Source organism: Echinops telfairi, unplaced genomic scaffold (assembly GCF_000313985.2).
Source record: "Echinops telfairi isolate 266 unplaced genomic scaffold, ASM31398v2 ScPeMD7_1;HRSCAF=3_0, whole genome shotgun sequence".
Lineage (NCBI taxonomy): Eukaryota > Metazoa > Chordata > Mammalia > Afrosoricida > Tenrecidae > Echinops > Echinops telfairi.
The window spans coordinates 87,166,527-87,175,440 of record NW_022103896.1 but is presented as its reverse complement, the minus strand read 5'-3'; the positions used below and the strand labels follow the sequence as shown (position 1 = coordinate 87,175,440).

The 8,914-nt window shown below is 40.8% G+C and overlaps 1 pseudogene; it reads right to left on the bottom strand.

Moving 5' to 3' along the window:
- Positions 1 to 489: 489 nt before the first annotated feature.
- On the bottom strand, positions 490 to 862 carry LOC115871001 (annotated as a pseudogene).
- Between the last annotated feature and the right edge of the window lie 8,052 nt (positions 863 to 8,914).

Here is an 8,914-nt window from a genome sequence, read left to right as displayed (position 1 = left end):
AATTCAGAACAAGACTATTTTGTGTGTACAAAGAAAAAGTCATTAAAAAGATAGAAAGAAAAAAACAAATTTAAACTTCAAACAAGCCCTTCTCATAAGATCCCAGGGCATTTCCTTTTATAATTACATTTGCATAATAGCTGCAGGTAAATCTGGGTTATCTGAAATGTTTGGCATTTGCTGACCATAATTATGAAGTTGTAAGAACAAATGATCACCGTTAATTAATACTTGACAAGATGGTGACATCTGAGAGCACCTGGATAATAATAATAAAGCCCCTCTAATAAAAACACCTGTACAGCTTTCTTTAGATTAAAAAAAAATTATATATGATCTCCAGACGAACTTGAGTTCTATGAAGTTCAAATTGAAGGAAGAGACTCAGGGTTAAAATCATCAGCAGGTGAATGCTGGAATCCAGTCAGACATTTTCTTCAATCCCCTCCCCCATCCCCCCATCTCCCCTTCCAAGGATGTTTTTTCCGTCTACCAGGTTAAGCCTTTCGCTGCCTTCACCGCTTTGGCTTTGTTTTTGCCCTTCTTTTTTTCTCACTTTGCCTTCAGCCTCTGCCTCTGCCTGGGGCTCATCCACACCTGGGGCTGTCCGTGCTGGTCTAGAAGGCTCTTCGTATCCTCCTACTGGCAGTCTCCACTGTCTTGTCATCTCCCCCTTGTTCTTCATTCGCCTCACTGCATTCCTGTTACCACACAGTTGCTATCTCTTGGACGTCTCTCATGAAAACGTCACCATCCTCTTTGAGAATGGTGTTTCACATCTGTTAAGCTCCTCTGGGGCATTCGTTTTCTCTTTACACATGCATTTTCCTTTCCACTCACTCCGTCAGCTTTTAGCGGTGTTTTACCTCGGCAAGAGGTCCAGTTTCACGTGCAGCAAGTAGATTTTAGTGACTGGTTCTTAATCCACGCACAGTGTTCTTGTTGTCACCACACAAGTGGGCATGTCTTTGCTCATTAATGAATTAAATCTGTTCTTCAGAGGAGGCGGGGCATACTCAAGGTCATATTTTGACACTCATAGACTTGTTTTAATTGCTTTAGATTCAAACTGAACGTGCATATGAGCAACAGATTTTTTTCATAGTCAGCCACTGGCCTTGTTTTGCCTGATAATATTTCGCTTTTCCAACATCTCTTCCTGAAACCCTTAGATCAAGAGCCCCTTTTTATGCCTCCCCCATTTTTTCCTCAGTGACCCACTCTTCTTTCATTTTAATCTTCTATATTGCACGCACATTTCCTCCCAACATCCATCTACAGACAATAGTCGTAGGGGTCTTCCAGTTTGAACTGAGACTCAGAGTGTTCCCATTAAATGTACCAGTATCCTTCAGTTCAGTCCAGATCTAAGAGTCATCGGAAGGAACCACAGTATTTGACTCACAGCTCTACCTGAGCATACACCTCAATCTAGTGGTTCATCAAAGAACATCTGGGGAGAAGTATTATTACTGAACCCGCGATTAACAGTGGGGGCTGGCCCCCCACCACTCCTCCCCTCGCCATTTTAATTTAATACTACACATAGCCACTCTGCTTCCCATCATAGTGCCTCTTTCCTTGCGTGTACAGGGAATTCTTGACCTTTTTATACTGGGTCACTTTGTGACGTTGATGCTTGCCGCACTTCCTACAGAAAGTTCTTTGGGCTTGGGATACATTGACCATCTTTGCAGAGATATGGTCTATACAGTGGAAACAGGCACTGAGAGTCTGTGGTCCTCGCCTCACTCCACTTGTGCCTAACCTGACAGTCATTTTGTTTTAATTGATATTAAATTAAATATTCTATTGCATGGAAGTACCAGGGTTTGTCTATTCCTTTATAATAGGTGTCTTTGTTGTTTCCTTGATTTTGACATTTGGTAAAATGCTGCAATAAACACAGGTGTGCACATGTCAAAAAACAAAAAGAACATCTGGGGAAACATAGTTCACCAGCGGGACGTCTGTTTATGAACCAAGGTAGTTTAGAAAGTGGAGAGGGGGGAGGAGTCAGAACCCTGAAGCGTGAAGAATAAAGGACCCAGGTGCCCCTAAATGTGGGAATCACATGGCATTTTGTGACCTCATGCTACTCCTTGTCTGTAAAGACAATAAAATCCGTCTCCGTTTCTTGTTCACACAATATTTTCTTTGTTTCCATTGGCTAATACAGTAGGATAAGTACCTGATGGTTTGGGGACAACAATTTCCACAGGCATAGTCAATTTGTTTGTTGTGTATTCTATTTGGTGACACCTTTATGTATAGTTATCTTTATATTTCGAGGGAAAATGTACATTTACAACAAATAACAGGTTGTTCTTGAAAAATGACATAATGTGATCTCCAACATTGTTTCTATTGCTCCGGTCATATGTTCCAACTACCCATCCTTCCTCTTTGTCTCCCATTTTCGAATTCTCCAAACTCCCTGCCCTGAGGTCTATTCTGGCCCATAGTGACCCTAGAGGACAGGGTGGCATTGTCCCTGTGGTTTTCTGAGACCAGCACTCAGCCTGAAGCACCACTGAAACCTGCATCAGTAGCCCTGTTAGTGTTTGAAATGCCATTGACGTAACTTGCATCATAGCAACATGCAAACCATGAAAGTCTGAGAAACTGACAGAGGAGTGGTGAAGGTAAACGATGTGCCCTAGAAAAGAGTAGTTGAATAATTTGGCCAAAATTGTCCAGCTAGCTAGTTGAAAAGACTCACTAAAAGTTTTAAGACGCTAACTCTAGCACTGACTTCCCTAAACCATCAAGCTACTCCGCTATCCAACGAATTTTATAGATTGGTTTGCTTTTCTCCAGAAGGCACAGTGATACTGAACAGATGCAAAACAAAGAGCAAGAGGATGAGGGTGCAGGGAGGGCTTGGGCAATCCAGAGACGTCCAGTGATGTGAGGGACATGCGATTAAAAAGGAAAGAGAGGTTTTTCCTTTTTCACTGAAAGTGTTCTATTATTATTTGATTATATTAAAATGCTTTTCATCATATTAAAACTCATTTTTCTAAATTGTGAAAGGATAGGTAATGATTTGTTTTTTCAAATAGTCAATAATTGTGAATCCCTATATATTTTTTTCACAGTATATTTTCTTTCTTTTAATAATTCATTTTATTGGGGGTTCTTAACAGCTCTTATCACAATCCATACATATATAATGATTTAAATGATAGTTTAAAGTCAGTATAAGAATGTGTCATAGATTGAATTGTGTCACTCCAAAATGTTTTGAAATCTTAACCCTTGTACCATTAAATGCGACTCAATTTGGGAAAAGGAGCTTTCTTTTGTTAAGGAGGTAATAGTAGAGTAGGGTGGGTCCTACGTCTAATGACTTCTTAGCTGTGAAAAGAGCAGGTTAGATACAGAAACACATGGTGGAGGAGTAGAAATATAAGGAAGCTCTGTGGGAGAAAGATGTGGCAGCCTGCTTTTGTCAAAGTCGTGGAAAGTTTTCTGTCCTTTTGGGTTGCTGTGAGTTGGCAAAGACTTGTCAGCAATAGTTGTGGTTTTTGTGATGGGTTATACACTGCGTGTGTGTGAAAAACAATTGCTGCAAAATTATAGAAACTGTTATCGAGAAAAATATTAAAATGTGAAGCTATTATTTCTCATTATACCCTCCAAGCTATTATTTCACATAGGGTTTCTAGCGCCAAGGTTTTCTGAGCTCTTTGATTTTTACAATGGCAGTGAGGAACTCAAATTGTGTTCCTTTTAAAATCTTTTTATTGTGAGTTAGGTGAAGATTTACAGAGCAGTCCATAGTTTCACATTTTAAAAATTCACACACATTTGTTTCAATTTATCCATATGTGGTAGTTAGTTTCTAGTGTCAACCTGGCCGATAAACACATCTGGGATTAACTGAAGGGCAGAGAGATAAATGGCTCGGCAAGCCTCGCCTTTCTTGTCCCTTGCTCTTTGATCATCGGACCAGTGTGCGGCTGCCTTGCTTGTTCTGTGCTTCATTTTGCAAGCTACACTACCTGTGGGACACCTAACCCATGGACTGTGTCGCTGTAATTTGAGGTTCCTTCAAGACTTGCTTCGCTACACCATTGGAATTTACATCTCTTGAGCTGGGGACTTTTGGACCCTGTCATATGGCTGAATGTTGGTGATCTGCCTTGCTGTTTGCTGCCTGTGGCCGGATAGCCTGAATTGCTCTACAGAGGACTACCTGGCAGCCCTCAAGACTTGAAGGACTGCCAGTGTCTCACTACTGTCTCACCGGAGTGAGTAGCACTGAGCCATTTGTGCTGCTTTTTAATTTAGTTAACTGTTTATTTCTTATATATCCATCTATCTGTATAAATACATATACAATTATTAGCATTCTGGTTTTGTTTCTCTAGAGGACCCTGTCTAACACACCATTGTAATTTTTCAATACACTATTGATTATTTCACTTTCTCTTTTTGCCTCTTGTTTCCATTCCTCCTTCTTTCCTAATCCTCTGAACTTTAAACTTGGGTAAATGGTGCCCTTTTGGGTTTAAAGGGCTGTTTATTCTAACATGGGGGTGAGTTCAGTTCCAGACTGGAAGGGTGACTGTAGTCTTGGGGCTTCTACCAGTCTCTAGGTGACCAGTAAGTCCTGTCTCTGATGATTTGGTGGTTTGTTCCACAGTTTTCTTACGCTCTATCCACGACCTTCCAGTGTGGTTCTTTTCAGAGCACTTTCCAACCGTCTTTGAAAATGACAAGTAGAGCAGGACCATGCTGTCTCCTTGCTTGCAGGGGCTCTGGAGGTACACGGGTCAAGTGTGGTCGAAACCCACCAGCTGCTCTCTGGGAGAAAGATGAGTCTGTCTGTCCTTGCAAAGGGTCCGATAGGGTCGCTGTGACTTAGAATTGATTCATTGATAGGTTTGGCTCCCCCGCCCTTATTTTGGAAAAAGAAATAAAAAAGAGATGACAATAAGCACAGGCTCTTCTTATTAAATAATTAAATCAACAACCATCCAGGGGATTCAACAAAACAACAGAAATGTTGCATTTGAGTTGAAATGAGTCAGTAAGAGAAAAATGTGAAAGCTGTCATTTTGAAAATTCACCAAAAAAGAGGAAGACCCCCAAGGAGATAGACTGTCATTGTAGCTGCAACAATGGGCTCAAACATAACAATTGTGAGGATGGTGACAGACCAGACAGTGTTTCACTCTCTTGTACATAAGTTTGCTATGAGCCAGAATGGACTTGGTGGTGCCCCACAACATTGTGATGATAAATAACAATTTTTTAAAATAGGAAAACCAGCTTTGCTTTCACTTCAAGGGTGTTTTAAATGTTAAGATGCCTGCGGATCACTAAGTCAGCACCAGCACAAGGGGCCACCATCAGGGGTCTGGAGAGCTAAGATCTGAATTACAGTTTTGACTCAGGTGGTCGGCAGTCCAAACTACCAGCTGCTCTGTGGGAGAAAGAGAGGGTTTCTACTCCCTTAAAGACTTACAGACTCCGAAGTGCAGAGGGGCAGTTCTACCCTGCCTTTTAGAGCCGCTAAGAGTTGGAATTAACTCAACGGTAGTCAGATTTTTGAGAATTAGTTGAGTGTAATTTTGGGAGTCTCTTGGTGTCTGTTTTTTCATGTAAGTAAAGTAAGGGGTTAGGACCTCAAAGCCCTAAAAAAATGTCTGAATCAGGGAACGCTGAATAAATAATGCTATTGATGACGATTTCGCTTTTGATTTTTGATTCTCCACTAGGTGGCGATATTATAACATCCACAAGAGTTACTGATCTGGTAATTTGAGCAAGTCGTTTCCCTCCTTTTATCAACCCCCCCCCATTCTCTTAAGAATTCACTTTAGAAAGAATTCTTTGCCACTTCCATATTATTAAAGATTATATTTATAAAATTCATTGTGGCACTTAATGAACTATTTAGGACATCAGTTTTGATTATTCATTTATTCTTTTAATGCCTATGGAAGTTGAATTCCAAACCCAGTTCATTGATTTTGATGACATTTTACATCTGTCAAAATCTCCTTGATTCAGCCAATTTTGTAAATAACCACAGTTTAAATTACTTTACCTACTAGTTAGGAGACTAAGAATTTATTGAACTTTGCAAATCATATTGGAAATTTTAAAATATGTAAGATAGTTAAAGTAGAGCCCCAAATAATGTCACTGCATATATTGTTAGAAAATCAACTTTTACTAAATATTCCAATATAGGGAAAATTAAAGGCCACCAATAAGAAAATTAAAAGTATACCAAAATTGCAAGATTCTAAGTAAATATTGAAGACATCAAGTGAATACTTACACCAAGACATCTAATTTGAAAATAAAGGAATACATTTAATAGCTAATAGTAACAAAATCCTTAAATAAATGGAGTGTGATTTATTATGTGCCCTTACAGATTACAACTTGACAAGTTGATAGTAAAAATCTCTGGTAAAACTGGCAATCAAGTTTTCAAAGTAAGTTTTAAAAGATAATAATTGAAAATACATTTTGAAACACCTTATACAACTTTGATCACAATTAAATGATAAGTAGATGGCAATGTTAAAAGTATTTATGGAAATAGAAGAAGCAATCTAGAAAGGGATTAGTATGATAAAGATGTTATACTCCACAAAGACAGCATGTTTAAAAATGATTTTATCATATAAAAGATCTATGTTAATGTAAACATGTTTCTATTGACATTGATGAATACCACCAATACATGGCCAAACATTGGTTATTAATAAGCAGGTTAGAAGACATAAAGAGTAGTTTTGTGCTAGTTAGAAGAAGTCCTATGTAATCTTGGAAAAATAAAAAAGATTGAGGTTAGGAAGGAGAAATCACTTTCAGAAAGGATTGTTATAACTTGATTCTTTGGCAAGATGTGTACTCTTGTAAAAATTTCAAATAGGACAAGCAGTAATCTGTTTAAGGTGACTTAGCTGAAATAAAATTGATGTGAAATAGAATATATCAAGAGAATGAGCTGAGAGCCTTCCGATTTCAATTTCTAAAAATGAATGAAAGAATACATCCTACTTATCACAACACTCTCTGTCTGAACCCAGAAACTTAATAAACTTGGATAAGTGATATCTAACTCCTCATAATCCAAACCTAGCAATTGAATAGATCAGGATAACAAGGACTACTTCTATAGATTTAAGCAACTTTGAAAGGGAAAGGCATCTACGTGACAGGACAGCACAGGGACTTCTGCCTGCTCAGGCCGTGAGTACCCTGCTTGCTAACGAGTGCATATTCTGTCTGCTGAGGGACTGGGCGCTCTGCAGGCTAGGAACACAAACAATGGGCCTGGAGACAAGAAGCTTGGTAAATGTCCCGTTGGTGAGCTCAGGATGGCTGGACAACCTGAGACATTTTACCCAGATTTACAGCTGGGAAATCTCAACACCTCCAAACCAAATTTATAGCCTGAAATAAGACTCAATATATTCCCACACAAAATGTTGCCTGAGATAAATGAAAAAGGAATATGTAGAAGATCTAAGGATGAACTTAGTAACTAACTATAAAGTGGTTGCTGCAAAGCTGTAAGCTTTCGCCCCTCCTGAAAGTGCCCTTTAAACACAAGAACTGTTCCCCTAGACCACATCCTTCTCCTCCTCTCTTACCTCGCAAGATGAGCAGCTTTCATCTCCTCGCAAGTGGCCCTATGTGGCAGTTACGTAACTTGTCAACTTGCGAAGGGGTGGATTCTAGCTGTCATTCTGATCACAGCCAATGAGACCTCCATGTGGTCCTCTCCTGAGGATTCTGGGAACTCCTGTCTTCCTCCTTGGAGGTGGGAGACACTTGCTCTGTTTTGTCTTCCTGCTGACTAGCCACATGGAACTATGCTGATGGAGCCAGAGTCCTGGAGCTGGAGGAGCCACAGGAGACCCCTGCCAGTGTTGGCAAGGTTCCACCATCACTGGATCTGCAAGACTTTCCACCCACTGGCCTGTGATCTTCCTGCATTTAGCATCATTGCACGTGTTGCATGCATCTGAAGAGGAATTTATAGACTGGTATCAAACCTATAGGCTAATATTTGGCTTATGGACTTGATCTGGACTGGGCGGGGATGTTCACCAGGACTATTTCTAAGCAGCAGCTGTGAGATGGCTTTGGAGAAGCAAGCTGTGGACACAAAGCTCCTTCTCAGTGCACAGACTATTGGGGAGAAGTAAAAATGCAAGTGAAATTCCAGCTAAGGGAAGGGCTCCTCAAGATTACATTCAAACCTGCCTTATAGAAAGAATGAAAGACATTCAGATTAAACTGGTGAACACTTCAAAGTTAGCTGAAGCGATCCAGAGCAAAGATGAAAGTCCAGCAGTGTTCAGAAACTTCCTAGTATGGGCAATTCAGAGATTTACCAATAGAGATCCAGAAACACCTGGAGGAAAGTTTTTGTTCTAAATACCCCTCCCTGCAAACATTCACAAGAAAATGCAACGTCAAAGCTCCGGGACCTCAGATTAACCCAAATGAACTCCGAACAGCAGCAACCTTAATGCCCAACAACCAGGATTCAGAGGAGAAAAGAACCAACACCAAGAAGCCAAAATTATCGGAGTAGCTCTGCAGCCGATGCCAGCTCTGAGGCTCCGCAGCTGGAGGACTCTGTTCGTCCCACAGTCTCGAACTCGACTGGGGGAAGCCTGGCCGGGCCCAGTGCGAGTAGGAGAGCAGGGGCTCCCTGCCCCCCAGATGTGGGGCAGGAGGGCAGCCGCCCTCCACCTGTTTCCAGCCAGGGACTCCAGGGCACTGAGCTCTTGAGTGCCCCAGGGAGGTCTTGGTGGCCACAGATCGGCCCTGTTTCCTCGCTCCTTCTGGCAACACTGCTGACGTCAAACTCAAGGAGCTGTGGGTAGGCGTGGACATTGACAAAAAGGCCATCCACTTTTTTTTTTTTTTT